A 14172-nucleotide genomic window follows, 5' to 3' on the forward strand; every position below is an offset into this window, starting at 1 on the left:
TAGAATCAATTAGGTTTTATATGGAAATTGAGGATGATTTGGTTGGAGAATTTTGGAGTCTATAAACAAAGTGTGTAAGGCCTAGACCGAAACACACATAAAGAGGATAGGAGAGGAGCGAAAATTTGAGGAGAAACAAACGAGAAAGAAAGAGAAAGGATAAACGAGAATCAAGGTTTAGAGGTAAGCTTTCTCCATTTGTGGTTTTCACTATCTTCATCTTTATGGGTTTCTAAGAGGTAACATTGGTGCTTACGTTTTTCAAAATACACCAAGGGATGAGGCCTTGTTGAGGTTTTGGCCACCAAAAGAAACGTAACCATTTGGGGGTTTTTTTATTTTTGAGATTTATGCTAGAATAATAGATGGTATTTTGAGGGGTTGTTTCTACTTTTGATCTAGGGTTTTGGATTTTATTTTAAGAGTTGACTTGAATTATTTGATGGGTATTCATAGAGGTCATTTGATGTTTATAAGGTTTTGGACGTAAAGTTCCTATGTCATTTTCTCTCAAGGTAACTCACGCAAACCTAAGGAAGTTGGGCTTTGTTTTCTTGAGTTTATGTTGCATGTTGTATACTAATGTTTTCAGGCACAAGTATTTGAGAAGATGAGACATTTGGCCATTGATGCCAGAACATTGACCAAGTGGTCTTTGAGGATAGTTATTCCTCCCAGCTTCTTTCCCATTAATGTGTAGTTGTATGTTTATGGATTGACGGTGAAAGTTTCATGCTATGGTTTTACTGTTATGTAATGTTATGTTTTAAGATTGTATATGTTATTATGATGTTGTCTGCTACCTTGTTGAGCTTTCAGCTCAAGCCCCTTACTTTTACCCTTGCATGCAAGAAATGAATGTGTTTTAGTGGCATTGTGAACTGAGATCTTTTCTAGAGATGTGTGTGTATCTTGTGAGGATCTCATGGACGGGAAGCGATTGAGGAGCGCCATAGATATTTTAAAGATTTATTATGTTTCAACTTATTTTTTTCGGTTGTAAGACAATTTTATAATTCATTCAAACAATTATTTTGGTTTTAAACTTAGATCCGAATATTATGCACGTTTTTCAATAAAGTTATCCTAAAATGCCTTAGGATCAAAGCATTTTTGAAGCTATTTATTTAAATATTTGTCAATATTTATAGTTATTCATGTTAGGGTGTTATAATGTGCTGTCAAAGACGGCCGTTGTAATGACCCAAATTCACTAATAGGGCTTAAGGGCCTTGATTAGTGTGCCAGGAGGGCATGATGGGAATTATGTGTGATTTTTATGATTAAGATGCATGATTGTGATTTTAAGCATGTTATATGACTATGTGAATTATGCTATGTGATAATTATGATAGGTGAATCGTACTACGTGGGCGCGGTGATACCGATGTGATGCACGTGCCGAGACGGTCTTAGAAAACTAAATAATGGTAACTGGTAATTTGGTAACTTGTGTGGCTGTTAGTAACCTTAGAGAGTAACAAGTTTTATTGGGAAAGTGGTAGAATTGTAAAGCTAGGAAAAGGACAAGTAAGCCCTTGAGGTCTAGTTAGTAAGGGATATTAATGGAGGGTTAAATTGGTCTTTTGGCAGTGTATAGGTGAGTTTGAACTGAAGAAAAACACAAGTACGTATAACACTTGGGAAAATAGGTTTATGTTGAATTGTGGAGACCTAGAATTAGAGCAAAAGGGAGATAGAAAGGGGAAGCAGAATTTTAAACTCTTGGAAGGAGAATCAAGGGGTGATTGAAGTTGTCAAGCAAGCTTAGACCAAGAATTCTCAGAGGTAAGATTTTAGCTATGGAATATTTAAGTTTCAAGTCTGGTTTTTGGTTGATAAGTGTGAATTGAAACAAGTTAGTGGCTGGTTTTGCATGAATTCAGAATTGGGTAATCAAAGGGAAAGGAGGTTTGAAGCTAGAGGTTGGACTCACCATTCAAGGTAAGGTTTCTGAGTAATTGCTAAGCTTATCTCTGGTTTCTGAGGTTGGACTCACCATTAGTGGATTTGGAGTGTGGTTTGGGTTTGGGTTCAAGTTGTTTTTAGTTTTCTGGTTTGAGTTACTAAGCATGAAACTCAAGAGTGAATTTTGGGAATAATTGTGTGAATGAGCTTGAGCATGATGTTTCTAGGTTGCTGTGAGGTCTATTAGGGATTTAGAGTTGGTTTTGAGTTTTAGGAAGGAGTTTGGGGTGATTTGGAGTGAGTTGGATTCGGGAAAAACGCGAAAGAAAACCTAGAATTCTGGGCTTACGAAGGCGCGCCGCAGCGCTGTTCTAGCGCGCCGCGGCACAAGGCTGCTTTTGGGCGAAATTGGGCCTCTGACTTGCTGGGCGCCGCGGCGCACCAGGGCTGCGCCGCGGCTCAAGGCCAATTTCAGGACATGAATTTTTGCAATTTTAGGCCTTTGCTCCGAGGGTTCGGGGGATGTCTTCGGTATATTGTTTTAGGATTTTGGGGGTTCCGAGAGTGTGGGTTTGGTTCCGGGGAGGTAGCCTTGGATTAATTAGTGACAAAGGATGTTTTATTTGGGTTGTGATTTTGACTTTGGAGAGGCTCGGGGTAGAGGACCGTGCTCGCGGCTTCGTGGCATCGGAAACCAGTAAATTCAAATGTAAGAAAACTGCACCCGGATGTATGATTGTAATGGGACTAAGTGCTCCCGAGAGTTACATCATGTCAATGTTGGTATTACGCCAAGGGATATGTAAAAGCGGTCTAAGAGTACCGTGCATGATTTTAGCGCACGGGGCGCGAATTGGCCACTGGGAGCCAGAAACAACAGGATAACAGAGGGAGCAGCCTGTGAGCGCAAGCCCTGGTTATCGTATGTGAATTGTGTGTTATGTACTGAAATGCCTAGTATGTGAAATACTTGATTATTCCAACTGGTGATATATCTGAGTTTATGCGATATAATATGAGTAATTGATTTGTCTGTTAGTTGTTCATGCTCTGTTGTTGTTGTGTTTTCTTGCTGGGCCTTGGCTCACGGGTGCTACGTGGTGCAGGTAAAGGCAAGGGCAAGTTGGACCAAGCCTGAGGTGGAGAGCTCCGAGGTGATATGTGCATAGCCAGCTGTTCGTTCACCATGGTCGAGGAGTGAGTCAGGACAGGGATTACTTAACTGCTCGTTTTGCCTTAGTATGGCTGGTTAATGTATTTAAACCTTGTAACTTTTGTAAATGGCCTTTAAACTGAAATTTTTGGGATCCCGTGTAAATAAACATTGTTTAGCAATGAAAATGTAACTTTTGAGACCAAAGCGTTTTTAGCCCTAGCTCCTTCACAGTTTTAGTATCACGATTTTATTTAAATGACTTGACTAGCAAGTCTGACACTTAATAAACACACAGTGTATCGGTCCTGGCTATCCAGGGCGTTAGAACTTGGTATCAAAGCATCCTAGGTTTATGGGTCCTGAAGACTGGCTGGGTATGTACATTCGTCGCGGGAGACAAGCTCAACTCAGGGTTTGGTAATTTTTTATGCATGATTACGTGCTTAAGTGATTTGAGTGAGATATGAATGTTGATATCTGTCTGATGAATAGGAAGCATGAGATTCTGATAGGGCCTGGCCCTTGACTATTGCATGATGCTGTTGAGGCGTGTTTATTAGCATTGCTGTGCATGTGAATGAATATCTGGGTAAATTGCTATACTTGCTTGTTTGTGAATGATTGGAGTTTCGGTGGTGAATTATGGAGAGATTATTACCCTGTCATCATAGCCTAATTGCCGAGTCGTTGTTTGCAGATTGACTTGAATAGTTATGCGTTCAAGGAAATCCACACGATAAGCCGGCAGGTCTGGGGCTAGAGAGGATGACCAGGGCCCAACCCCTCCGCCAGTCCCTGAGAACTGGCAACAGTTAATGGCAGAGCCAGGATGAACTGATCAGAATTCTGCAGCAGGTTCCATCTGGGAGTGTTTCCCCTACTGTGCCACCGGCATTGGTACCTGTGGTGCAGCCAGTTGATGTTGGGAATAAAGTGGAACCCTTGTATGAGCGGTTCAGGAAACAGCAGCTCCCGATCTTTGAAGGTGGACCAGATCCACTAAAAGCTGAGCAGTGGATGACCCTGATCACCACCATACTTGATTTTATGAAAGTAGAAGGCCATGATAGGGTGGCCTGTGCCACTTATATGCTGAGAGAGGATGCCCTAATCTGGTGGGAGGTGGCATCACAGACTAGAAATGTTGCCACGTTGACTTGGGAAGAGTTTAAGGATTTGTTCAATCAGAAGTACTATAACGTTGCTATCAGGGCAGCGAAGGTGAATGAGTTTGTGGGGCTGGTTCAGGGCAGTATGACCGTTACAGAATATGCCTTGAAGTTTGACAGACTTGCAAAGTTTGCACCAGATCTTGTACCTACTGATGCGACCAGGTTAGACATATTTGTTAGAGGGCTGAATGTTATGATAGCCCGAGATGTAAGGATTACCACAGTTCCTGGAGTGACTACTTATGCCCAGGCTGTGGAGAGGGCTCTTACCGCTGAGGAAGCGGAGAATAGGATATGGAGGGATAGTGCAGCAAGAAGAGAGGGTCATAGGCCAGTGCCTCCATACTCTGGTTCTAGTAGGGGCGGAGGCTCCAGTGATTTGAAGAGAAAGGTTCCTGAAGCTCCAATCGCTCCTAGGTTTGATAGGGGAGGTCGAGGTACTCAGGGTGGCCGTCGGGGGGGTGGTGATTCGTGGAGGACTTACCCAAAGTGCACAAGGTGCAGGAGACGCCATTTGGGTGAGTGTCAGGCTAAGGCCTGCTATGTATGCGGGTTGGTGGGACACCTCAGGAAAGATTGCCCAACAGTGAAGAAGGGCTAGGCAGGAAAGGTGGACAGCTTGACTCCAGCTCGAGTGTTCACTTTGACGCAGGCAGAGGCCGAGGCTAGTCCCTCGGTAGTGACAGGTCAGCTTTCTAGTGCTGGCACTCCCTTTACTGTTTTGATTGATTCTGGTGCTACGCATTCATTTGTATCTGATAGGGTGATTGATAGGCTATGTAGACCTAGTGAGTATAGTGCTTCAGGGTTTGGGACTATATTGCCTACAGGAGAGCTGGTAGTGTCTAGGAGGTGGATTAGAGCATTTCCGGTGTTAGTTGATGGTAGAGAGTTGTCAGTAGACTTGATTGAGTTGAGAATGGAAGATGTTGATATGATTCTAGGTATGGATTGGCTGGTTAGATATGGAGCTACCATTGATTGTAGAAAGAAAATGGTGACTTTTGAGCCAGAGGGCGAGGATCCCTTCGTTTTTGTGGGAGCGGTGCGTGGACCCCGCGTACCCAGGATATCTGCGTTGAGAGCCAGAGATTTGCTACAGGGTGGATGTATAGGCTTCTTGGCTAGTGTTGTGGATACCACCAAAGTCTCACCAGTTGGACAGGAGGAGACCAGACTGGTTTGTGAGTTCTTAGATGTGTTCCCTGAGGATTTGCCTGGGTTGCCGCCGCGTAGGGAGATTGAGTTTGTTATTGAGTTGGCACCAGGGACAGAGCCAGTGTCAAGGGCACCATACAGGATGGCACCGGTGGAACTGAAAGAGTTAAAGATACAACTGCAGGAACTTCTGGATATAGGGTTCATCAGACCTAGCTATTCGCCATGGGGTGCTCCAGTTTTATTTGTTAAGAAGAAGGATGGGACTTTGAGAATGTGTATCGACTATCGGGAATTGAATAAGTTAACTATTAAGAATAAGTATCCCCTACCGAGGATTGATGACCTATTCGATCAACTGTAGGGTAAGATGGTGTTTTCAAAGATTGATCTTCGATTTGGTTATCACCAGCTGAGGATCAAGGATGAGGACATACCTAAAACGGCCTTCCGGACGCGGTATGGGCATTATGAGTTCTTGGTCATGTCTTTTGGTTTGACCAATGCCCCAGCAACCTTTATGGACTTAATGAACAGAGTGTTCAAAGATTTTCTAGATCAATTTGTTATAGTCTTCATCGATGACATCCTGGTGTATTCCAGTTCAGAGGTAGAGCACGAGTTTCATCTTCGTTTGGTTCTTCAGAGGTTGAGGGAGCATCAGTTGTATGCAAAGTTTAAGAAGTGCGAGTTCTGGTTACCTGAAGTGACATTCCTTGGACACATTGTAGGTGCGGATGGAATTAAGGTGGATCCGTCAAAGATAGAGGTAGTTAGAGATTGGCTGAGGCCAAGGAATGCCTCGGAAGTGCGGAGTTTTCTTGGTTTGGCAGGCTACTACAGGCGGTTTGTAGAGGGCTTCTCGAAGATAGCAGCACCGATGACAGAATTGACAAGAAAGAATCTAAAGTTTATTTGGTCAGACAAGTGTGAAGATAGTTTCCAAGAATTGAAGCGACGACTTATTACAGCGCCAGTGTTGAGTTTGCCTTCGGGGGAAGGGAAATTTGTAGTTTATTGTGACGCATCGAGGTTGGGCTTAGGCTGCGTGCTGATGCAGAATGAGAAGGTGATAGCTTATGCATCACGACAGCTGAAGGAGTATGAGCAGCGGTATCCTACTCACGATTTGGAGCTGGCAGCAGTGGTTTTTGCCCTAAAGATTTGGCGGCATTATCTTTATGGGGAGAAGTGTGAGGTATACACTGATCATAAGAGCCTGAAATATTTCTTTACTCAGAAGGACTTGAATATGAGACAGAGGCGTTGGCTGGAACTGGTAAAGGATTATGATTGTGATATTCTTTACCATCCAGGGAAAGCCAATGTGGTGGCTGATGCATTGAGCCGCAGAGGTCCAGGACAGTTATATAACGCTGTTAAGATCTCGAGAGAGTTGGCTGACGAGAGATACTAGATGAATCACATATGACGCCATACTCACTTCATCCAGGTACCACGAAGATGTATCAGGATCTACGGACTTTGTATTGGTGGCCTGGGATGAAGAAGGATGTGGTCGAGTACGTTGCCAGATGCTTGACCTGTCAGCAGGTGAAAGCGGAACATCAGGGACCAGCGGGATTGCTCCAGCCCTTGGGTATCCCTGAATGGAAATGGGAGGATATTACTATGGACTTTGTGGGAGGTTTACCCAGGACAATGGGACTTCATGACTCAGTATGGGTGATAGTGGATAGATACACCAAGTCAGCCCATTTCCTTCCAGTGAGATCAACTTTTACTGTGGATCAGTACGCTGAGCTGTATGTGAGGGAGATCGTGCGTCTCCATGGGGTTCCTAAGTCTATAGTGTCAGACCGGGATCCTATCTTCACTTCCAAGTTTTGGGGTGGTTTGCAGAAAGCTTTAGGAACTCAGTTGAAGTTCAATATAGCCTTTCATCCTCAGACTGACGGACAGTCTGAGAGAACGATCCAGGTGTTGGAAGATATGCTCAGAGCTTGTGTGATTGACTTTGAGGGTTCATGGAGTAAGTACCTTCAGTTGATTGAATTCTCGTATAACAATAGTTATCAGTCAACGATTGGAATGGCTCCCTATGAGATGTTGTATGGGAGGAGGTGTAGGTCACCCATCCATTGGGATGAGATGAGTGAGAGGAGATACTTGGGGCCAGATATGGTTCAGAAGACAAGTGAGGCCATAGAGAAGATCCGGGATAGGATGCTCGCATCTGAGAGTAGGCAGAAGAGCTACGCTGATCCTAAGCGTAGAGACGTGGAGTTTCAGGTTGGTGATCACGTCTTTCTTCGAGTTTCACCTCTGCGAGGGGTGAGGAGGTTTGGTAAGAAGGGCAAGCTAAGCCCTAGATTCATTGGACCATTCGAGATCCTGGAAAGGATTGGTCAGGTGGCTTACAGGTTAGCTTTGCCGCCATCGTTGTCTGGAGTTCATGATGTGTTCCATGTCTCCATGCTTAGGAAGTATGTCTCAGATGTAACTCATGTATTGAGGCATGAAGATCTAGAGTTACAGGCAGATTTGACTTATGAAGAGCAACCAGTTCAGATCTTGGACCGAAAAGATAAGGTGTTGCGAAACAAGACAATTCCTTTGGTTAAAGTGCTGTGTAGAAACAGTAAGGTCGAGGACGCGACCTGGGAGCTTGAGACAGCTATGCGAGATCAGTATCCGGAGTTATTCAGGTAAATTTCGAGGACGAAATTCTCATTAGGAGGGGATAGTTGTAACGACCCAAATTCACTAATAGGGCTTAAGGGCCTTGATTAGTGTGCCGGGAGGGCATGATGGGAATTATGTGTGATTTTTATGATTAAGATGCATGATTGTGAGTTTAAGCATGTTATATGACTATGTGAATTATGCTATGTGATAATTATGATAGGTGAATCGTACCACGTGGGCGCGGTGATACCGATGTGATGCACGTGCCGAGACGGTCTTAGAAAACTAGATAATGGTAACTGGTAATTTGGTAACTTGTGTGGCTGTTAGTAACCTTAGAGAGTAACAAGTTTTATTGGGAAAGTAGTAGAATTGTAAAGCTAGGAAAAGGACAAGTAAGCCCTTGAGGTCTAGTTAGTAAGGGATATTAATGGAGGGTTAAATTGGTCTTTTGGCAGTGTATAGGTGAGTTTGAACTGAAGAAAAACACAAGTACGTATAACACTTGGGAAAATAGGTTTATGCTGAATTGTGGAGACCTAGAATTAGAGCAAAAGGGAGATAGAAAGGGGAAGCAGAATTTTAAACTCTTGGAAGGAGAATCAAGGGGTGATTGAAGTTGTCAAGCAAGCTTAGACCAAGAATTCTCAGAGGTAAGATTTTAGCAATGGAATATTTAAGTTTCAAGTCTGGTTTTTGGTTGATAAGTGTGAATTGAAACAAGTTGGTGGCTGGTTTTGCATGAATTCAGAATTGGGTAATCAAAGGGAAAGGAGGTTTGAAGCTAGAGGTTGGACTCACCATTCAAGGTAAGGTTTCTGAGTAATTGCTAAGCTTATCTCTGTTAAGGATTAGGGGATTTGGAGTGTGGTTTGGGTTTGGGTTCAAGTTGTTTTTAGTTTTCTGGTTTGAGTTACTAAGCATGAAACTCAAGAGTGAATTTTGGGAATAATTGTGTGAATGAGCTTGAGCATGATGTTTCTAGGTTGCTGTGAGGTCTATTAGGGATTTAGAGTTGGTTTTGAGATTTAGGAAGGAGTTTGGGGTGATTTGGAGTGAGTTGGGTTCGGGAAAAACGCGAAAGAAAACCCTGAATTCTGGGCTTACAAAGGCGCGCCGCAGCGCTGTTCTAGCGCACCGCGGCACAAGGCTGCTTTTGGGCGAAATTGGGCCTCTGACTTGCTGGGCGCCGCGGCGCACCAGGGCTGCGCCGCGGCTCAAGGCCAATTTCAGGACATGAATTTTTGCAATTTTAGGCCTTTGCTCCGAGGTTTCGGGGGATGTCTTCGGTATATTGTTTTAGGATTTTGGGGGTTCCGAGAGTGTGGGTTTGGTTCCGGGGAGGTAGCCTTGGATTGATTAGTGACAAATGATGTTTTATTTGTGTTGTGATTAGGACTTTGAAGAGGCTCGGGGTAGAGGACCGTGCTCGCGGCTTCGTGGCATCAGAAACCAGTGAATTCAAAGGTAAGAAAACTGCACCCGGATGTATGATTGTAATGGGACTAAGTGCTCCCGAGAGTTACATCATGTCAATGTTGGTATTATGCCAAGGGATATGTAAAAGCGGTCTAAGAGTACCGTACATGATTTTAGCGCACGGGGCGCGAATTGGCCACTGGGAGCCAGAAACAACAGGATAACAGAGGGAGCAGCCTGTGAGCGCTAGCCCTGGTTATCGTTTGTGAATTGTGTGTTATGTACTGAAATGCCTAGTATGTGAAATACTTGATTATTCCAACTGGTGATATATCTGAGTTTATGCGATATAATATGAGTAATTGATTTGTCTGTTAGTTGTTCATGCTCTGTTGTTGTTGTGTTTTCTTGCTGGGCCTTGGCTCACGGGTGCTACGTGGTGCAGGTAAAGGCAAGGGCAAGTTGGACCAAGCCTGAGGTGGAGAGCTCCGAGGTGATATGTGCATAGCCAGCTGTTCGATCACCATGGTCGAGGAGTGAGTCAGGACAGGGATTACCTAACTGCTCGTTTTGCCTTAGTATGGCTGGTTAATGTATTTAAACCTTGTAACTTTTGTAAATGGCCTTTAAACTGATATTTTTGGGATCCCGTGTAAATAAACATTGTTTAGCAATGAAAATGTAACTTTTGAGACCAAAGCGTTTTTAGCCCTAGCTCCTTCACAGTTTTAGTATCACGATTTTATTTAAATGACTTGACTAGCAAGTCTGACACTTAATAAACACACAGTGTATCAGTCCTGGCTATCCAGGGCGTTACAGCCGCTTATAAGGGCCCTTAGGATCCTCACAGTATACATACGAAGTTTCTAAGTATGTTATGATTTGATGTTATTTTGTAATTTTCTTGACGTGTTAATTTTGCGAGGGAAAATTTAGTCATGATGCCTAGAATGAGAACCTTTAGGGAGACTATCTTTAAGGAGATCAGCAATATTATAAAAATAGAGGGAGATGAACAAGACAATTGTCCACTAAGTAGAATTTTCAACCAAGCCATCTTAAACCGAAGGTGGCATTAGTTCTAGACAAGGAGTAATAATGGGCACTTAGGGCAGCCATTAAAGAACCTAGGGAGCACTACTACAAAAATGGTTTTTTAGGACTAGCATTACGAGTCCTAAAAAATTTTTTAGGACTCGAGGGGCGCGAGTCCTCTATTTGAGAGCCTTAAAAACTAAGATTTTTTAGGACTCGCAATGCGATTCCTAAATAATCTGGTTGAGTGCCTTTAATCTGGTTGAGTGCCTTTAATTTTGATTTAAAAATATATATCCATTTGAGTGTCGAATATCTATCAAAAGAAATTTGAAAAGAAAATACTAAAAAATTGGCAAAAATTTTTTACGAAATATAAATTTAAAATTTCTAAACATGTATTGTAATTAGCTAGCTATAACATCATTCATTTTTCTCTAACCAATTGTAAAAATGACATTGCCCATTGTTCTCTAACTTCGTCAATTTCTTGAGTAGTATATGGTTTGTCGAAGGTGAACTGAAAAAAAAAAACAAAAATATAATTATAATTATGTTAGTGGTAATAAATTCAAAGCATATATAAAAATTGTACTAGATTAATACTATGTAGTTGTATATTGTTTATTACCTGTTTCGACAAGAAATGTTTGATATGAGGGGCATTGATAAGTACATTCTTCATCATCCTCATAACGTAATATCCGCAGTCGATATTGTTTGGTTGTTTACGACACTATATAAAGATTGGTAATACATGTACAATTCTTAGTATTAAATATCTTAAACATCTTTACATATACATAAACTATATAGTTCTTTTATTATTGTGGCAGTCATCTTTTTCATATTTCCACACTTACTACAAGGACAAAAAATATAGTTTGGATCTTTGGCATGATCCAAACTAAATTTAAGAAACTCATCGACCCCTTTTATATATTCTACTGACATCCTATCAGCTGACATCCATTCTTTGTCCATATTGCGCCTATTTGTTTTAATAAAAAATTAAAATTAAGAAAATAAAATAAAATAAACATACAAAACAAAACTAAGTACAAAAAAATCTATAAAAAATCGGCCAGCATATCCCATAATTTACTAGCCTAGCCATCTGTCACAATCAACACCAATATGTCAAACAAATCAAACAGCACACAGGTTTTCATCCATATATCACCGCAGCACACAAAATTCTCAGAACCTACTTCACTAAGACATGCAAGTTCTCAATCTTCCGTTATCACCGCAACACACAATTCCCATAACCTACTTCACTACGGATGAATATGTAAGATATTCAAACTCCACTAAAGTAGTACAGTTATCATTCAAAATTGTAAAATATTGAATTTTTTTAAAACTAAATTAAATGCAACATACCTCTTGCAATTAGCTACCAATCCAATGCTTTAAGACCAATCAAAATATTAACCTATTCATTTTAATCAACATTATAAAACAAGAAAAATGTCAGATGTTGACATGCTCTTTTAAAAAGGTTAAAATCAACACAACAAATATATGCATACATACTTGTATATTCTTTGACAAGTCACACTTGCATCAACAGCTATTATTTGTCTAATAAACACTTTAAGAGCTTTTTTTATTTAGACATGAGTAAAAGATTCTAATTATGCTTTGGAGTGACCTTTCACCAAAATATGGTGTAAAGAACCATTTCATGAGAATGCTATTCCAATCCTTTAGTTTCTAACCAAATGAAGAAAAATAATAAAAGTAGATTCTTTTCCATTTTATGCATTTCTCCCTAACCAAACGGGCCTTGCTATCTTCTTGTTTAGACTGCTGAAAGGCTTTTGAAAGAGTATGAATTCTGTCTTCTGGTATGTATGCTTTATCGGTTTTGATCACTTTCCTCTCTTTTGGTTCTAGTTATGGTATATGCTTTCGAAGACTTTGGCTGAGGATGCTGCATGGAAGTTTGTTAATGAGAAGAGGATTGACATGGTTACAATTAACCCAGCTATGGTGATTGGTCCTCTGTTACAGCCAACACTAAACACAAGTGTTGTTGCAATTTTGAACTTGATAAATGGTACTTTTTCTTTACTGATCATTACCAAGTTTTTACTGATACATCTTATTTAGGATCTCCCTCATTACTTTAGATCATGTTTGGAAACTTGGATTAGATTTGATATGATTGGATAAATTTTGTCATGTGATGATATTGAATATATCAATCCAACACAAGATAACTAAATCTCTCCATCTTTATGTATGTTTATAGTAAGAAAACAAAAAAATTTTAGTGACACATAATACTATTTAATTATTATTATTATTATTATTATTATTATTATGATATTTATGAGGATATCAACTACTTGCCAATATTTTAATTTATCAAAAAACATATATATAGAGACTGTCTAGCTACCAGTAAATGCAATCGATCTTTTCAGGCTCTTAATCAACAATCCATTGGACTTTATATACTCATTGCCCCTTTTGAATTTTAAACTCCCCAATTGATCATAAAAATACACTAAAAAACACAATTTTATATTTATGGCGGTATTCAAGCCTCTGCTATATCTGTACTTACGACAAATTCAGATATGGAATTAAGCAGGCCCAACAATAATAATAATAATAATATTACTTTACTTTAAAGCTTTCAATAAATTAATTTTTGCTGTCTTTATTTTCTCGATCTCTAGTGAAAGAAACATTGACGAGAGTAAGATTGACAAGAAAGGGAATATTAAATTGTGTATTTAATTAATTATATGTTTGGACTGGTTTAAGTATACGTACTCGTGGTCCAGAATCTTCTAAGGCAAATCAAGCAAAGCACCTCTGGGAAAAGTTGTTCTTGATAGAACTTCTGTCACATTAGAGTTTCTATATTTCTCATCTCCTTGTCTGCCCCCAGAAGCCAGATGACTACACACAATGCATAAGCTCGTTTCGTGTATCTGAAATCTCACTAACACTGCACCCTACACCACCAAAATATCATATCAATTTTTCACACTTCTGTTAATAATCGTTTGTTTTTATATTTTGTAATCTTTCAAATCTTTTATCATATTTGTAGCACACATTCTATAAGTGAGGCTTACCAAAATCTTCAAGGAGAAAATTGAAGCATAGACTGTTCACTAAATTATCAAAGTTTTTCAGCTGCTACATTGAAACCTATATCATCTAAAATAAAACAAAACAGAGTGGGAATTTTATCTAAGAAAAACAATAGTACTCTTTAGGTATTATTTAGTGTAGTTGGGTCAGAGGAGAAAAGCTTCAGCCCTTCGTTGAAGGCTCTTATCAAGCAAAGACCCTTTTGGAATTTTGTGTAGAAATGTATTATCTTTTAAATTGTAGTGATACAGGAATTTGAGAAAGACTCTTCATAAATTTTGTAAACTTCTTAGAGCAAAATTTCTGTTAATTTTTTACAGTGTTATGATACTCTATCTGAACTTGTTCTGGCAGGCTACTCTTTGGATATTCATCTTTAGCTATGTTGGTAACTACTTTTGGACACACTATTTCTTCACAGTATTGGGGGCTTCATATACATTTCCATCATGGAGGATGAACAATGTAAGCTTAGAAATGTAGAAGAAATCAGTAATCAATCTACTTATCATTCCTAATTAACGTATGTTGATGTTTATGTACAGGCACCACATA

The sequence above is a fragment of the Humulus lupulus genome, chromosome 5 (genome assembly GCF_963169125.1).
Source record: "Humulus lupulus chromosome 5, drHumLupu1.1, whole genome shotgun sequence".
NCBI lineage: Eukaryota > Viridiplantae > Streptophyta > Magnoliopsida > Rosales > Cannabaceae > Humulus > Humulus lupulus.